Source organism: Micropterus salmoides, unplaced genomic scaffold, assembly GCF_014851395.1.
Source record: "Micropterus salmoides isolate LMB-PRFRI ecotype aquatic unplaced genomic scaffold, ASM1485139v1 Ms_hic_scaffold_9, whole genome shotgun sequence".
NCBI lineage: Eukaryota > Metazoa > Chordata > Actinopteri > Centrarchiformes > Centrarchidae > Micropterus > Micropterus salmoides.
Window position 1 is genome coordinate 21,380,294 of NW_024044681.1, and position 18,638 is coordinate 21,398,931.

An 18,638-nucleotide genomic window follows, 5' to 3' on the forward strand; every position below is an offset into this window, starting at 1 on the left:
AAATCTACATAGAAAATAGAAAGACACGTAATAGATGCAGATGCTTCCATACAAGGTACAAAGGTAAGTGAATGGTTTAATAAGTATGCAAATCATATGCCAAGGCTTTCTCAGTCATCAGATCTTCACACAAATGAACACCTACAAGAGATCCTACGTGCTAGCCAGCGCTCTCCACCAGCATCATCAAAACACAAAATTAGGGCACATGTTTGCAAAGAATGGTTTTCAAACCTCACGTAGAGTTCAGGGGCATGCAGAATCAATGCCATGTAACACTGAAGCTGTTCTGTTGCTATACTGGGACACCTTATGTTGTCTTTTCCTTCAGTTTGTGTCTCTACAGGTGAGCTTTTGCTTTCCATTTTTTTTCTTTTTCCTCACGTCACCCTTTATTATGAATTGAAATTTTACCTGAAACAAGGTCTTAACTCTATCTTGCTCTTTTTTACCCCTCGCCCTGCCCCCTCTCCCTGTGGGGGTCGATGTGCCTTCTCCCTGGACTCTCTTCTGCAGAGGGGCTGGTAATGAGGTTTCACAGCCAGCTCAGGGAAGTTAATTAAATTATTACCATCTACTCTCTGTAACGAATACAACAGCTCCAGGTACAGGGAGCGCCGGGCATTCATGCATAAACATACATGTACGGTACACACACACATATCTGCAGACAAACACACAGCACGCCCTTGCCTACAGCCAGTCTAACTCTGAGCTCAGGATGTCAGAAATCAGTTGTATGAAAGCTTCGTCAGTTTGCAGAGCTTGTGGAGGACTGGAAGAAGCACCATAGTGAGTGTTAGACTTCGGCTCACTTAGGCTCTGGTGTCAGAATTCTGGAATACCCCTGGTGCAGTGGCTTCTATTCCCGAAAACAATAAAAAAAAAAAAAGGAACCAGCTACTTGTGGATGAAATCGGTGACACAGCTCCCTGCTCATCAAGCCTCCACTGCAGACCAGACATTCAGACAGACGACTACAATAATGTGACCCTGCTGCAAAGCACTGCCATGGTGTAAACATGTGAAGTAAGCAAACCCTCATGGCTAAATACTATTTGCACACGGAGAACAGGAAATTCAATGCCATCTATAATTATGCCTCCCTGACTACCGCTCTCAACTCTTTCTCAAGGCAATTGTGTGTGTGTGTGTGTGTGTGTGTGTGTGTGTGTGTGTGTGTGTGTGTGTGTGTTGATGTGTGCTTCTGTTTATAAGTGCATTTAAGAGTATTGCTGCTCTTTAGACCCTCTGCAGCAGTCAACAAATTATAGAGTGGGAAGCCTTCCTGTGGGAATATATTAGAGCAGCTTTATAGGTAGTCTACGCAGTAAGGTTGGCTGCTGCTGTCTGTGTGGATTCCTAACTGTATGAATGAATTCAGGAGAGGAGGTGGGTGATTAGACCGACGGGGTCTGTTTTAAAACAAGCCAGCTAGATCCAGAAGCCAGTCTGCTTTGACTTGCCCACTCAATCGAAGAAAATTCAACAGTAAGCGCAAGAATACAGCTACACAGCACTTTGAGAATACACTCCTGCATGAATCATCAGACGCTGATTTTATTGATAATTACTTGTAGGCCCTTGTCTTTCTGGCTGTGAAACTAATTTAAATGCATGTTATTAACAGCTACAAAACAGGAGACATAATAACGTTGCGACTTGTTTTATAAGACAAACTGTGAACTAAGAAACAGAAGAAAAGGGGCAGCCTGAAAGACACTGCCACTCCCATTTTTTTTAAATTGGTCAATAAAACGGCTTTGCAAGCTTACCGTGATTTTGCAAACGCATAAAGAGTTAAGCAATTATTAGCTCCCATTAGAGCACATACTCTATTATGGAGTCATTGTTTTCTTTAATTAAAAACACACTGAAAAGGGTGTTTATAGAGAGTCACTGTACATGATGTAACGGCAGGCTGAATGCACGTACCAGAAGCTGCGGCTTCATTTCCTCAGACGTTACGACAGCGAGAGCTCACAGGAACATAAACTCTTTTCATTTGTATAGTCTCATTATGAGTTTCACACATTTAATACAATATTACATTGTTTCTTTGTTTGCTTGTGTGCGTTCCTTCCAATTGTGTGCACACATACACACAGACAGAGCGGTTATGCAACAGCGGCCCATGATAGTGTGATACGGGAAACAAAGCCTAAGGCGAGGATTTGTAATCTCACTATGTGTGATTATGTGTTACTCACAGGGTTGGGGGTAGTGCATTACTGCAATCTGTTTTTAGGTACTTTCTCAAACTTAATTTTTTTTTTACTTCTATTTTGCTTCCTCAAAATGTGATCTCTAATATTTTTGTAAGACCTAGCAGATTACTGACAGATAAGCATACCAGCTGAGAGTACCAGCTGGCTATTTTCATCCGGTGAAGGAGCAAAATTACGTCACACTTAATGCAGAGGACAGCATCTTAAAAATGAAAGCAGGTAGGATTCGATTGACGTTACAAAGCAACTTTAAAGGGGCAAAATGTAGTTTTCAGCGATCACTTGTTGTGCAGTTTTAAGATTGCAATCAGGTGTGTGCTTGTACGCATGCTAGGCTCGCACTCATGAGCGAGAATAATCCGAAACAGAGATCCCACGACAAACGCAGAAACACCGGCCTGCTGGCTGTGGCTTTTCACATACACATATTCCACTCTGTTACTACCAACGTTCCCGGCTCAGAGGCAGATAAAATCAAACCCCTTTCCGGTGTTCTGACGATATACGCTGCCTTGTCGAAAAATGCTCCCACTACAGAATAATTTTATATTGCACCACTACTCACTCCATGTGTACTGTAAGGAGATGGGGAGCATGTTGAAATACTATATTATGCCATCTTTATTTAATATTAGGGGAATTGTATTCTGATAGACTAATAATGATTTTTTGATATTGTTGATGATCAGCCACTGTCTCGACGGCATGCCCAACAGCAAGGCTGCACAGATTTATGGGCGTGGAAACAGACCATGCTTGTTGGTCATGCGCAGGCGCAGTAAGTAGCACATCTCGATAGGTAGCATAAATCGACTACATAAGAGTGATTACATATAGCCCCTTTAACAGAACTTCAGAAAGAATAGAAAAAACACACCTGCTTTATTTTAGAATCACTTTACCAAGAAATTCATGACCCTTAGCTATGTTTCTGCTTCTTTCAATGAAATATAAATGTGAATTTACAAATTTGATTTTACAAGATGAAAGCAAGCAGCAATTGCAAACTCCAAGCTTCAAAACTTCACTTTAGAAACTTGAGGGTGATGCTTTGTACCGATTTTATATTCTTTATGTACCATCATTTCATACTATGCACATCTTAGTCATGATTTTTATGTGTAATATTTTTATATACAGTCTATGGTAATATTTCACAGCAAATTTAGCAATTGCCTCCTTCAACATCTGCCTCACTGTAGTCTGCTAACGGATGCAACTGATCTTTTCACTGCAGTAAACATCCAGAAATAAACAGTAGGACCTTGACCCTGTCTCTTCCAGAAGTTTGTTTATTATTAACTTTATTATTATCTTCATATGTGCTTATCTATAATGGCTAGTGTGTCATGGTTTATTTTGACCTGCCAACAGCTTGTAATGCAAAACAGCTTGTAATGCAAAACAAGCACCATGTGCAAAACATTAAGTATTGGTTGTTTGAAAACAGGTGAAAGATAGAAAAGACAAATGCTGAAGGAAGACCATTTCACAAATACATAAACTGTGAAATAGTCAATATTCAAATTGTATTATTTTTCTTCCTACAAAAGAAAAAAGAAATCTCCAGCCAAGCAATCTGAACGGTCAAGATTTATTTCAACACAGCTGATTTCGCCTACCAGCAAGCTCTGCTGGTTGCCATGCCAACACTTGTGGTAACCAGGGGAGGTAGTTAGTCATTTGTGCTGTTTTGCCCTGTTTTTTTCTGCTTTTATGCATGTACACAGCACTCGGACTGTGCTCATGTAATCAGTGCACAAAATCATAATGCACCATAAGATTTTAACGACACAAGCAGGTCTTTAGTGTGATTACTTGTGCTTTGGTACTTTTTTTTTAATGCTGAAGGGGGGTCTTTGAAGTTGCTATTATTACAATTGCAGATTTTTCACTCATGGTTCAGTGCTGTTAAGATTAAGATTTTCTTACCTGAGCAGCTACAGTGACTTAGTAGGAAAACACTTTAAATACCAGAGTTTCACAGTTCTTTTTCACGAGTTGATGGTGTAGCTGCTGCTTTTGCCTATACTGAAATTTTTACTTTGAGACTGATTAAGTTTCAGGAAAAAGTTAAAAAGTGCAGGTTACCCAGAAGCCCTTCTGTCGCTTGTTGCAACCCATGTGCTTTGGCATCACTGCCATGCAACAAAAACAATTCCCTGTATACACACTGTTGTTTGCTGACAAATGTCTAATATGCAGTGGCATCTAAACGCTTATTATAACAATAGCTGGTGAAGATAGTGGAACATTTAGCAGCTAAAGAGCCAGGCACTTCCCTTAGAAGGTAGCAGAGACCAAAAACAGAGCTAATAGTGAGTGAATATTGGACTTACAGTCATCAGTTGGTCAGATACACGACTCCAAATGAATGATAATGTTGCTCCGTAACTGCTGGATGTTTAAATAATATGCTTACAAAGTTCACTTTATCAACGTAATAGGTGAAAATATGTCAACATCTCTAGACTCCAGCCATCACTCTTTCACTCCGTGGCTGAAACCCTCATACATGCTTTGGACTACTGCAATAGAGTTCTGTATGGGGTCCCCAGCAAAACCCTGGCCAGGCTACAGTATGTCCAAAACACCCCAACTCTCATCCACCTTCATTGGCTCCTAATCAAGTCCCGCATCAACGACAAAATCCTCCTTCTAACCTACAAATCCCACCATGCCCTTGCCCCACGGTACCTCTCTGACTTGCTCCATCCATACACCCAACCCCAGAACATCGGGTCCTCAGAAAATGCCCTGCTCTCCATTCCCCACTCCATACCTTCGGAGAGAGAGCCTTCAGTATTGTAGCCACGACCCTCTGGAACGCCCTCGCTGCAGATTTCTGCAATGGCTCATCCCTTGACATGTTTAAAACACTCCTCAAACGCCATCTGTTCACCACAGCCTGGAAACTCCCTTAAGCAGTGGCTTTTCTAAAAAGTATTTTTTGTTGTGTCACATATAGTGAATTCTGTAAAGTGTCCTTGAGTTTCATGAACGACGCCAAATTTAAGTTATTTCGTTCACAACGTTTCCGCTGTGGCCAAACCTTTAAAGCCCCTGCTAGTTTTCTTTCCTGTGTATGCCTGTTTGTGTATAAAGTGAGCAGCCTGTTCAGTGGGCATAAAACACAGGCCTGATGAATACAATTCAGGACATTAATCATTAAAGAGAGTATCTAAGATTGTAAGAGCCACCACCACAGGCCTTTATAAGATGCACTTTCTGGTGCATCATGCTAACTTCCTGTGGCAGAGGCGGCTAATGGCTACATTAAAGTTCTACCAGTGCTGTTAAATTAAGGTTTCTGTCCTTCACAACAGCGGCAAACATCCTGTGGCAGTTTAATTGCACAAAGGAAATAAACCCACCACTTGCAGCTCATCTGCAGATACAAAATATATGTAATTATTAGGGAAAATGCATTATTTGACATTGAAGTTGGAAGAAGACTTGGAAGAAGACTTTAAATCTGATCCTTTAGTTTTCTGTTGAGCTTGCAGCTTTGAATGTCATTGTTCCACTGCTGCAGATTTAACAGTGGGCGTTGAATCCAGGAGAAAATGAGCAACGAACCTCCCTTCTTTTAGTTGCTCTCACTACGATCAGTCACATGTGTCATTACTCAGTCACCCCATCATACCTCATATCTCTCTCCAAACCCTTGTCCTTTTGTACTGTCATTCAAAAAGACTTATCCCTTGATGGGCCCAACGTCATCATCGCAGCCAGAATCCAGTCTTGCTCTTCTCTCCGCTCCCATGATCAGCTGTTTCCTGCGCACCATACCTGACAGCTACGCTTTAATCCATCCAGCTGCTTCTCCTCGCTCTAGAAAGAGGTAGAGCTCCCTTTCATGCTGTCATCTCCCCTCCTGGTGTCTTCTCTGAAAAGCTCACCTCACTTAACTCGTACACACACACACCCGGGGCTGCATTCCTCTCTCCTGACAGACGCCAGGTAGGTGCCTTTGATCACACGATCCATACAGTCTATGGTTCCTCCTATCGCTTCCTCTCTGTGATCAGAGCTGTCACAAGAGGTTGGTGCAGGTTTACGTCGCTAGGCTGCCTCCTGCCACTCAAGTTGCTCTCGCTTCTTCGTTCTATGGACATTCATAACCCCCCAGGGCCAAATGTATTAACATGACAAATGTGAGCGGTATCGAAAACTGAAGTAAACTCCAGTACATTACACAGTGGCAACCCACACAGTGACTGGATAAATAAGCTGTGTAAGATGTGCTAATAGGCAAGGGTTTGTTGTCAAGTTCATCAACTTAGAAGGCAGGGATGTGTCAAACTTTTTTCTGCTGCCCCCAAGTAGCCAGAGGCCGAGGTATTGTGACCTTAATGAGGATCGCCTTCTCCAAACATTAGTCAAAAATACAGCCCTCTTCTTGACAGCGACAACATGTTATGTATTAGCTGGGAGGTTTAAAAACACATTACACATACTACTGCACAGTGGCTGAAAGTACAGTGTGCCTGGGTGGTCTAAAAACCATCCCCAGGTGTGAGGCCGTGCGCCACAAGCCACTATTCACCAAAAACACACACAAACATGCACACATGCAGCCACGTCTTGAGCTTTTTGCACATCTTTACAGAGTCAACACAAGGAGGGAGGACACTTTACAAATGACCGAGTGACAGATGGAAATGTGGGAAAGTGAGAAAGAAGAAAAAGATGACGTCTCACTTGAATATTTCTACTGACAACCTCATCCCCACATCAGACCTCTAGGCTAGGGGCGGCTCCGCTGTATATGAAACTCCAATAAATACTTTCAGAGAGAGAAATGAAACATAAAACCGGCAAAGACACAGTGACATGAGAAGACTAAAGATAAAACTTAAAGAAGTGGAAGTGGCCAACAGAAAGACAGATGTAGCAGTTTCACAGAGGAGAGAAAAAAATAAGAGATTCTGCAGAGTCCTGTATCGCCCATCATCAGAGTGTTGATGGCATACAGACGCCATGACAATGATGACGAGGTCTGATACTATAGGAGGACAGAGGAAACGCTGACCCTTTTGGAGGCGAGCCAGAGGGAGGAAATGAGAGAGCGCGAGACGGAACGGGGTGGCGGACTCAAAAGAGGATTCAAAGATGGAACAACAAAGGTCAGAGAGAGGCGGCGAGAAGAGGAAGCGTGAAGGTGAACAAGCGGCAGTCAAATCCACCTAGTTCCTTCGGTCATCCATTAACCTATTTAGTGTTTTACATTCACATTTTGCATATAATTGAACACACAAACATTTGTGAGCACACCCAAAATGCCCACTGGGGTGGAGGGCGGCTGCTGAAGCTCTGCTTTTGATGCTGTGGGCAGAGACGTGAAATTGTTCTTGTACGTCTCAGTCAATTCTCCTCTCATCCCTCCGTCAGTGTCTAGACTGTCTGTCCCTCTCTCCCAGCGAAACACAAGGCAAGAGATGAGACAGAGAATGAGATAGCATGGTGCTAAACAGCAAAATAAAGCTGTACCTGAAAAAAAACAACGTAAGACAGGTAGTTAAATTATGTTTTCCCTGGTTGAGTTCAGAAGGTTAGCAAGAGAAAGCCCCTCTGCTCTGGAGCTGATAAGGATTGCAGCAAGACAAATGTTTGCCAACATGGAGATTTAAACCCCGATGCTCCAGTTTAGGGGCAGCTTATCAGCTAATAACATCACCCTGCTTCTCCAGATACAAACTGTGTGGAAGCAAAGGAAGGCAACAGCAGTTTTGAAACTTTTCTCTGGAAAGGTGCAAAGGCTGTATGGAGGGTAGCTAAAGTATGCCTCTACCGGTCAGTATAGTTGCAGCGTTGTGCAATATCGCAGTATCGTTTCACAGTATGATTCAATTATTATTATAATTGAATTATTATAATTAAGTTACAATGACCTTTAAAGGAATGAAATTCCTTTAAAGGTCATTGTAAAATTCCAATTTTTTTTTAACAGAAGTATGCGTAATTAAGGTCGCTCTTATGAAAATAGAAAAAAAGATGCATACACACAGGTGAGAGCCTCCGTCAGGTTGCATCCTTTCCGTCTTGTTGCATTTTTTCAATACCGTAGATAAGCAAATGTACATGGTTTGATAACAATTTCTATACCATGGCATACCATAAAAAACAGTATACCGCTGCAACCCTACTTGTCATTGAATTCTATCGTTTATATTAAGTTTCACGTCTGTCAAGATATAATAATTTGCGAATTTATAATGAAGCACTTGTTTGCAACCTTACCAACAACCTGACATTCTCATCCATTACACACACCTGTGTGGAAGTGAGAAAGTAAGCTTTTTAACTGGGGCGGCTATGACTCATTTTTTTCAGACATCTAAGCCAGATTTTCACTTTGTAACTCACTCTTGTTTAACAGCACAATGCAGAGTTATGGGGTGTCCTCTGTGTCATAAAATAACTAGCGCTGGGCAACGATAAAAAATTTTAATTGCGATTAATAGTATAATTTTCTGCGATTAAACTCATAGTTGTGCGCAAAATTTAATTATGAATTCTAAAGTAGTGTATTGCACACTTAAATGTACTGCTATATACACAAAAGTGCAATAACATGTGGTTTGCAAACACTTTAATCAAATAAGGTGCTTTTTACCAGCAGTATTCCCTTTACACAGTAGCAGTAAAATATTTCTTGTAAATCTCAACTTAAATATTAATCAATGAATCAAATATAAAACCAAGGCTATTTGCCGCTGCCAGGGCATTATATTTTTAGCTTGTTAAAACAAGTTACCATCAGAGTCCAGAGCCACGATAATAACATCATAACAGGCATCTTCTGAGCAACAAGTGGACATATATAAATGTGTTTTTTTTTCTGAACAGGTATCAGCAGAAACATTTTTATTTTATCAGGGAGCAGCATAAACAGTCTATGTTCAGTAGCAAGTGTCGCCTCATGCACACGCCCGCCCGCCACCGAAGTTGAATTGTCTTGAACTTTTTGTACACGACGCACTGCACAAATCATTGGAAGAGAGACTGATCCTTGCTGTTTGTGAGTTTCCAGAATCTATTGCTGTTTACTAAATAGTTATCAGAACATCAACAGCAGGGAATTCGCATGGCAGAGGATCACTGCAATTACGTTGTGATTTTAACAACATTTCTAAGACCGACATCTTCCCCAACACTAATCAGCATTCAGTGTGTAGCTATCCACTTCACAATGGCATTTGATCGCCTTTTTGCCTTTGTTAAATCTGCTTCTCCCACACGCTGCATCCAACATAGTCTGCCGGAGCTCCACTGCTTGTTTGGGTGGATGATTTGCAGGCCTTCAAAATAATAATAAAAACTGTGTTAACGTGCAATAAAATAATTGTCGGCATTAATTAACGTGCTAGTTAACGTGCCCGGCCCTAAAAACAACTAATCTAATGTACAATGAATAGCTACATCAGGTCTCCTGTATCTTCTTATGTCTATGTGGAAAATGGAGGTTCAACTGACTGTTGGTTGGGAAGCAGGGTGAACTACTTCAGAAAACAAGCAGATCGCCTGAAACCTGTTCCTCTGTTCAGCAAAAAAAGGTTCATAATACAGTATAATTTCAAGGTACTGTTCATATAAAACTGCTTCAGAAACAGTTTTGAACATTGTCATAAAGATATCAATGTACCTAATTTAACAAAACAACTCTCAAAGTCAATTTGACTTTCATTTTTTTTGCTTTATACAGTAAGCTATCTATTGAATACCTTGCAGCCTTTCTTCTTTAGTGTTTCAATTAAAATACTAAAAATACAACAAGAAGCTGTGACTGTAAGAAAACATGTAAGCTGTAGTATTGGGAGTTTAGAGATTAGTTTGAATTATGGCCGGATTTGTTTTGTCTTTCTTTCCGTGCAGTTCTGTTTCCCAAAATATACACTATTTGTTTAGGCTCTGGGGAAAAACCAGCTACCAGCAGACACACAAACCCAAAGGTCAACATGCCACATGTCGGCATGCTGCTGGTGTGAAGGGACCACACAGAGGGTTGATGATCCCTGATGATGGCTTTGATGAAAGGACCTCCTGTCCTTTACCTCCTTCTTCCTACCATTTGCACTGCAGCAGCCCTGTCTGCTCACTCCTCCTCCCACTCTCCTTCACTTCCATCACAGGGTGTTTCACCAATGTGACCCCCCCCCCGCCGTGTTTTCCTGTACCCCCTGCTATTTGAAAGCCCTGGAGTCTAGTAAAGCATCCCCATTCTGTTCTCCCCCTCCCAAGAGAACTATACACTCTGTGGTGACCTCTGCCTTCCCTTGTCTCCCCCGTCCTCCCTCCTCAGTCACCACACACCCGCCCCTGTGTTCTTTCCTAGGTGGTCTCCCCAGCGGTTTGTAGTCGATGCCCTGCAGTCAGGATTAGCTTGATTTGTAACCTTTCAGGTTGGTCTTTCTGACCACAAGCTTTTCCCTGTTTTTCTATGTGTGTATTTAAAATTAAGGTTAAGGGTTTTCATCGGAGACAGATAAATGTAGCTCAGTCTAACATACCAGTATCTATCATATCTATCATCTGTTATGATCATGTGTATAAGACTGCTGCTGCCAGGTGAAAATGTAGCTTCAGTTTGGCCTTTCAAAATCCATTATATCAAAGTGAATGGTTGCCAGGTAAATCCCATTCTGTTTCTCAAATCCTAACAAGTTGTTTTTGTAGATTCTTTTCACCCTATTGAGGAAGCACAGCGCATTGCTGCACACACTGAGGTTGCAAAACTCATTCCCTTTATATTACTATCTTTGTGTCTTTTATCCTATACTATAAAGACTCAGCAGACATTTAAAGGAGAAACTGATGTAACATATGAGAGAGGGAGAGAGAGAGAGAGAGAATCAACATCAGAGTAGAGAGGAGCAGCAGTTACATCCACAACGCTGCTTTTTCTTTTCTCCCTCAGAAAAAGAGTACTGCCCTGCAGTCACAACTCACGTGATGCTATGTGTGTTCAGGAGGGAAAACTTCTGTGTGTGCATGAGAGTGTTTGCGCGTTTGTGAGAGAGAGGGGCACACAGATAGAGACTGCTAGCAAGCTAAAATGCCCTCTCTGCTGGAATTTACCAGATGGCACTGCACAGAAAAAACCAGGGGTATTACTACCACACACACAGCATATTCTAGGCCTATTCAGGAATGAAGCAGCATGCAGTGACAGGAATAGACGCAGGCTTACATGCAATGAAAGTAAATTACAAAATCTCAAAAAAAAGTGAGCATGTGTAAGAGGCTACTAATGTAATAATAATATATACACAGACACAACATATTAGATGTCTTGTACTAATTACCAATTACCAGAGTTAATTCTACAGTGAACCCTCCTTGGACCCGCAGTTCTTCATCCACATTTAAGTGAAAATTAAAGGTTAAAAAGGCAATCTCAGTGGGGAGACGGCAGCCGGTTACACAGGCAACAACAGGAAGAAACAGTGCAGCGGCAAGGAGGAGGAGGAGAGGGGAGAGGATGGTTGGGGTGGGGTGGCGGCTGGGGACCTAATCAAGGTCTTAGACAAACATTGTTCCACCCTAAAGCAGAAAAAAATGGATACACATGACATATCAGCCAAGGTACGCTGACGATGAGCTGGCTGTTATGCGACCATAATTAAGATGTTTACAACCATGCTAAATAGCATGATAAGGAATTTCCTACGCGTGTATCCACCACAGATGACAGGTTCACAGCAAGGTGAATGCAGAGGTAGCTTAAAGGTTAGGACCATTTTGAGAATGGCTTCGCCGATATAGCCCCGTTTATTGAACACTGAGACCCTTAGATTAAAACTTAAACAGGATTACTATACGGGCCATCTCTGAGCCTTAAAGCATAAAGGACTATGAACTTTAACGGTAGCATGATCAGCTGACTGAGCTAAATGGAAGTCGGCTAAAGCTAGCAAAAATGTGCCAGCCTTACTAACCCACAAACATCTTTCAAACCCACTCGCCCAGAATACTGCTTTAAGAGTCGCTGCTGTTTCATTCATGACCGTATATTAAGCCAAATGATCTCTAGCACAGAGGAGAAGCCTCTTCACCGCAATGTGTAATTAAACTATGCTATAGGTCGATATCAGAGGTCCTCCGTGTGAGTCAAAGCTCTGCTGCTTCCCTCAAGATAAACCAATGAGTCCTCATTACAAGAAACTGAGAAAAAAAGATGGATGAAAAGCCCTGAATCATTCTGGTTCAAGGTCCTATGCTTCATTACTGCCAGCTCGTTCAGATAAGAACACACACACACACACACACACAACCCCTGGTGGGATCATTAGAGATATTCATAGGGAAAGTGCTCCATAGCATCTAACATGCAATGACAAATTTGTGCAAGATAGCATGAAGGCCAAATATACCCTCTCTCCATGCTCCCTCGTTCTCTCTATCATTCACACACACACACCCTCCTGTCTCTGGCTGTCTCCTCTTTGAGCTCTATCTTTTTTCCTCTTTGACTATGTCCCACCAACACATCTGTCTATGTGTGTCTGTGGGAATATTGTACAATATGAATTATTATTATTATTAATAAAGATACCAGGAAAGAAAAGTTAGTTGTGTTTCCTGCTTTCATCTCCAGATAACTGCTATTTCTCCTGACATCACGACAACCTTCCAGCGACGAGCCAAAAAACATTTCCTACCAATTGTCTTTTTACTCTTGCCACTGCAGCACACAAATTCAACCACTAAGTACACGATCAATGTGCAGTTACATCCTGTTCAACATAAACCTGACACTCCTTCAGCACTAGGATCACAATCACTATCCAATGAATACAAAGGAGTTTGTCTTTGTGAGTTTAGTGCAAAAGACACTAGTACACTTAAGTTGTAGGAACGTTTAAAGTGGTTGAGATAAACAATGAGAAGGGTTATTAGTGTCTACACCGGCTGTTCACGTAGTGGCAAACCCCTGAGAGCCGCAATACTGAAGATGGCTCGCGTTATCAGCTGAGGATTAAGGGTTTAGTTTGGTTAGTGCTTGGTATGTATGATCTAAAGCTTCTGGAGGATGAAAAGAAGCAGTGACAACACCAGCGCCTTTCTGAAAAGTTCAGAGAAGAAGAAGTCAGAGCGCTCTTAAAAAAAGACGCTGAGTGCAGAGCTTTTTCCATATTTTAAGATGGTCGTTTCTGGGCAAAATGCACCTTGGCCGTCGTTAAGTACACACGCTTGTACCTTTGATGTGATTTTAAAGAATCAGATCTTTTCTAAAGCAGGTGTTAATATTTTTTTACTGATGATTCAACTAAGAAAGTTTCATGGCCGTCCAGGTAGTCGAAGTGCTCCGACTGTCAGTCAACATTGTCTGTGGAGAAAATGAAAGGGGCTTTTATTTCTGGAACCACAGGTGCCTGAAAACACTCGCTTTGCAACTCTATTGATTGGTCAATCGACTTAACCTCCCGACAAATTTGACCATTGATTCATCATTTGAGTCATTTATCAAGTAAAAATGCCAGACATTTTCCGACTCCAGCTCCTCAAATGTGAGGATTTGCTGCCTTTTGGTTGTTTTAGTATCACAAAAACAGGGTTTTGGACTGTTGACGCAAACAAGCAACCTGAGGGCATCACCCTGTGCTCTGGTTTGTGCTCTTTTCTTTTCTCTAACATCTGAAAGACTAAACAAAGAATTAATTCACCACAGAAATTAACAGATTCATTGATTATTAAAATAATCATTAGTTGCAGCCCCTATTAGCTATGATAACATGAAGACAGTCAAATACGTCGCAGTTGGGTTCAAGTACAAAAGCTTGTCGGACCACATTTTGAAATGATAAAAAAGTAATTCTCTTAATGACAACCACGACATGGTAAACGTCAGGGTTAAAAGGCATGTGTGTGAAATCTGGAGGCCAGCTGATCCTGTCGGAACATCCAGTCGGTGAGGCTTGACCTTTGGATGACTGCTCTGTGGCTCATGTCTGCCCTGTCTGGGACCCGAAGAGTCTCAACACACTGACCCTCTAATTCCCTCAGTACGCATTGTCTGTCTGACTGGCGTTCGAACATTGAGTTAAGCACCGACTTAGAAATGGCAGTCTGTCCCAAAATGCATCAGGAATAAGGACAGTTGATTCATGCTAGCTAGCAGCTCGGACGCACACACAAACAGTTTGTGCCGGCAAACCAAAGCTTTAACATGAAAGTCCCCTCAGCTGGAAATTGTTTCCAATGCAGCTGAAAGGCTCCTTTTATTAAGCTAGTTAAACACCTCCACCCTCTATTTCTCCTATACACACATACACTCTTCCTATTCAACATTTTGACTTACAAGGAAATGCAGAGTGGGGGGGTTTTCCTCACCTGAGTGCTTTTGTTTTACATCTATTTAAATGGTATGTTAGAAAATTACAGCTGTATATCTCCCCTTCCAGTGACATCACTGGAAAGCCAATAGCATGAAAACAAGAGACTGTTTCAACATCCCTGGGTTTGTCAGTGCAATTAATGCTTGGTGTAAAACCGAAATCAACACAGTATATGCACTGAGCACATTGATTGAGCACATTATTTGTGCAGAATTTCCATTAGAAACTTATTATGTGAAAAGGAACACGCAAGCTACTAACTGAGCGACTTCCAGTTTGCATTAATGATTGACATTAGTTCACATTACTGATTGGCAAACAATGTCTGTGAGTAGAATATTTGACGAGGCTAGCATGCCACTTTACATAACTGCTTCAGTTAATTGAAATTATACAAATTAGCTAACATTTTTTTTACACTTGCTTTTAGTAAGTAAGATCTTTCTAAAGTAAAGTGCAGTAAAATGAGCTTTTGTTTGGCAGCTCATCTTCCTGCTTACGTGTCACTCTGTGACCCTTTCTCGACTCAAGTTTCTCTTCCTCCTTCCAGATTCTCAATTCAGCCAGCCCACAGAATCATATTATTTTCTTTTCTTTAGTAGGGAGTACCTCATCTTCTCCGTTTTTGTAAACCAAAAAACTGCCGTTTTGTTTAACTTAGAGTTATGCCGTGGAGGACAGCTTTGTTATTGTTTCTGTTGGTTTCTAATGATGTGAGGATATTCTACATACATTTTTTTACACCTTGTGGGTTTTTTCAAACAAAAAGAAAACTATATTTGTCCACCAGAGTCATATTCTTGCCACCGTTGAGAAGCCTTTTCAACAGCATCATGGCACTGTGCCATTTGGTAGTAGCACAACACCATACCATGCAAACAATGGCCTTTAGGCGCAGCCCTAGTTTGTTCTGTTCTCCGAAGCAAACGAGAACCGGAGTGGGTGTTTCTCCGCTGGCAAAGCCAAGGGCAGACACGTCAAACTTAACAGGAAGAACAGGTTGTGCTCTCACTGGTTTCTCTATGCAAATTTGTGTACGCATAAACATGTGAACAAAACACACACACACACACACACATACACACACACACACACACACACAAAAGTGGCTGCAGGCTTACAGAGTCCAGTTCGGACTTTGTCATGTTAGCGCCATCTGAGCGCTTGCATATTACTCACACTTACTCCCACTCATTTATGTCATGCTCTGACTGAACACTTGGCATAAAAGCTGAAGAGTGTCCTCACTCTAATCAGCACTGTGAATTTTGCTGTACATTATTGCTGTGTCTCAATTTGCGTTCTTCCATACTTACACTTGCTATTTTGAGTGCGTAGGTGCACTTACACGCACAATTATGTGACGAGTACCTGGATGGTGTACTCTATAACGATTAAAAAGTTCATTTCTCACGCTCAAGGGTCGCCATCTTGGCTACATAGCGGAAGGGGAGGGGAACTGCAGCGGTTGAGGTTGCTCCAGTTAACATTGCACTATAGAAATGTGAGTTATAAATGTGTTTATTGGGTTAATTTGGTGGTAATGCTCTGTCCAGTAGCAATTTACCATTAAGAAGAAGAAGAAGGAGAAGGAGAAGAAGGAGTAGGAGAAAAGGAGAAGAAGAAGAAGCAGCTGTCAAATGTTGCGATTGTCATTTCCAGTAAGCTAACAACAGCTGTGTTCGATTTGAGACGACACTACCCTTTCGAATTTCAGGAACTACGCAAGTAAGTACACAGTGTACACACTGTATTACTTGAAAGTGTACAATTGAAGTATCCAAACTGAGTCACAGCATGTGTCACTACTGCTGCTCCTACAATATTAATATTTAAGGACATGAAGACATGCAGATAACAACAAGTGCCTATTAAGTGTCAAGAGAGATCAGCACTAGAATCAATAGTGCAGACAAGACACTTACTCTTGAACTGGGTTCTCGGGAGCCCCAAAACGGTGAAGTAGCTCAACACATTCCTCAGCCGGAGCAAAGCCATACCTGCCAACAATGACTGCTGAAAAGAGGGGGATTTTCCAGCAGAATAAGCCCTTAGCCCAACACACATACACAGACTTTTTTCTTCTCAGAAACCCTCTGGGTTACTCACAGAACTACTCAGTCTTCTAGCTGAGCTGATCAGAAAGGCAAACAGACTACAAAAGAGACAGGGTCTCACTATCAAGCCAGGTGAGTGATGAAATCTAATAACTAGCTTCATCCCGATGATTTAATCTAGGCGGTTATTAATGTTTGCTTTGTGAAATGGGCCACTAGCCTAAACCTATTAACTCCATTTTAACCTCAATACCTAGTACAATCTAAATTAAGGCAACAGCTTGACTGAGACATCTACATACGTTCAATTACCCGAGATTAAATGAGATGTTTGAAAGTGGAGTGACTGTCTGCGAGTATGTGTAGTAGCCTCCAGACTAGTGCTGCAACGATTATTTACAATGTCGATTATTTTCGTGATTAATTGATCAGATGTATGGTCTTTAAAATGTGGATCAGTGTTTCCCAAAGCCCAAGATGACGTCCTCAAACATCTGTCCACAACCCAAAGATATTCAGTTTACTGTCATAGAGGTGCAAAGAAACCAGAAAAGATTCACGTTTAAAAAGATGGAATCCGAGAATTTGGAGTTTTTTTCCTAAAAAATGACTCAATCTGATTAATTAAAATAATTTAATAGTTGACAAGTAATCAATTAATCATTGCAGCTCTACTCTAGACTATAAGGAAACATGAATTTTGCTGAAAAACTGAGTGACTTTGTTAATGTTTATTGTTGTGTAGGCTACAACATGCACTAGTACATTTTTAGGTTCAGAACATCTAAATTTAATCGCTGTCAAGCTACAAGAAAGAATATATTTATTGGCACTTTTTTTAGCAACAAGAGCAATATGGCTCCCATAGAGGACAGACATGAAAAGGGAAAAGCATGAGTGTTGGCAGGTATATAGACCTAGATCTATGCAGCATGGTGCCATTATTCATAGAGGACATCACATAGGATGCACATGCACAGACACATGCCACACTGGAGAACACAAGACAAACATAAGCAAACCAGCGGTTACATAAGCAATCAATGGACGAGAGGTTCTCAATAGGACTTCCTGTTGGTGTTGTAGACATGCATCAATACAATTGAATTAAGCCTACACAATCACAGAGGACTGCTGGAAACACACATTGACAAAAGCTTTGACATAACCAGCAACTGTCAATAGTCTGGAAAGATTGCAAACTTTCACAGCTGTCTTCAATTCATTTTCCATTCACAACAATCACAATATGACCCAAAAGAACCATTCACTTCTATATCAATATTTAAAAACTCAGTTTGCAGTCATAAGAATAAGTATTCACATCATTCATCTTAAGCAGAACACATATTTCAGCTTCTGCACTGCTCAATCTTCAACTTTGAGTCATCAAATTCCTGAAATGCTTGAAATTAATATGAATGGAGAACAGCTCCTGCTCCTTCAGAACTGCCGTCAGAACTTTCCATGGCACTGCGAGGCCTACATGTGACAATGTCAGAGTCAATATATCAACTCGTGCGCCCGGGCGGTATGATGTAATCCTGATCTGTGACTCAGACTCAAATGCAAAACGCATGGCATCAGCAAAGCACACATATTAACTGACATGCTTCATCCAACTGGCAGTGTTAAGATTCAATGGTGCTCTCTCTCTCTCTGTATGTGTCGATCAAAGCCCCGTTTGAGGCTCCTGCCCGAGGCTGAAGAACGCCTGCAGACCTCTCTCTGTCTCTAGCTACTCGGTGTCATGAGTGCTGAGCTAAGCTCGAGTGGGAAGAGGGACAGGGAGTGCTGTTTTCAGCAGCAAGGATTCCCCACTGTTTTTTCATTCCCGACCAACACACTGCTGACCTCTGGCCTGCAGTCTATGCCTCTGGCCCCTAATCCTTTGTGTGTATGTGTGTGTGTGTGTGTGTGTGTGTGTGTGTGTGTGTGTGCCCCAAGGGGATCCTGAACAATGTGGCAATGAACCATAAACTGCTTTTCAAAGCATCAACATTATAATTAGC

At 41.5% G+C, this 18,638-nt stretch overlaps 1 protein-coding gene across 1 annotated transcript in view; it reads right to left on the minus strand.

Moving 5' to 3' along the window:
• The window catches only part of ubl3a (ubiquitin-like 3a), a 36,791-nt gene that overhangs the window by 12,145 nt on the left and 6,008 nt on the right, over positions 1–18,638 (minus strand). The gene's annotated exons all lie outside the window — the stretch shown is intronic.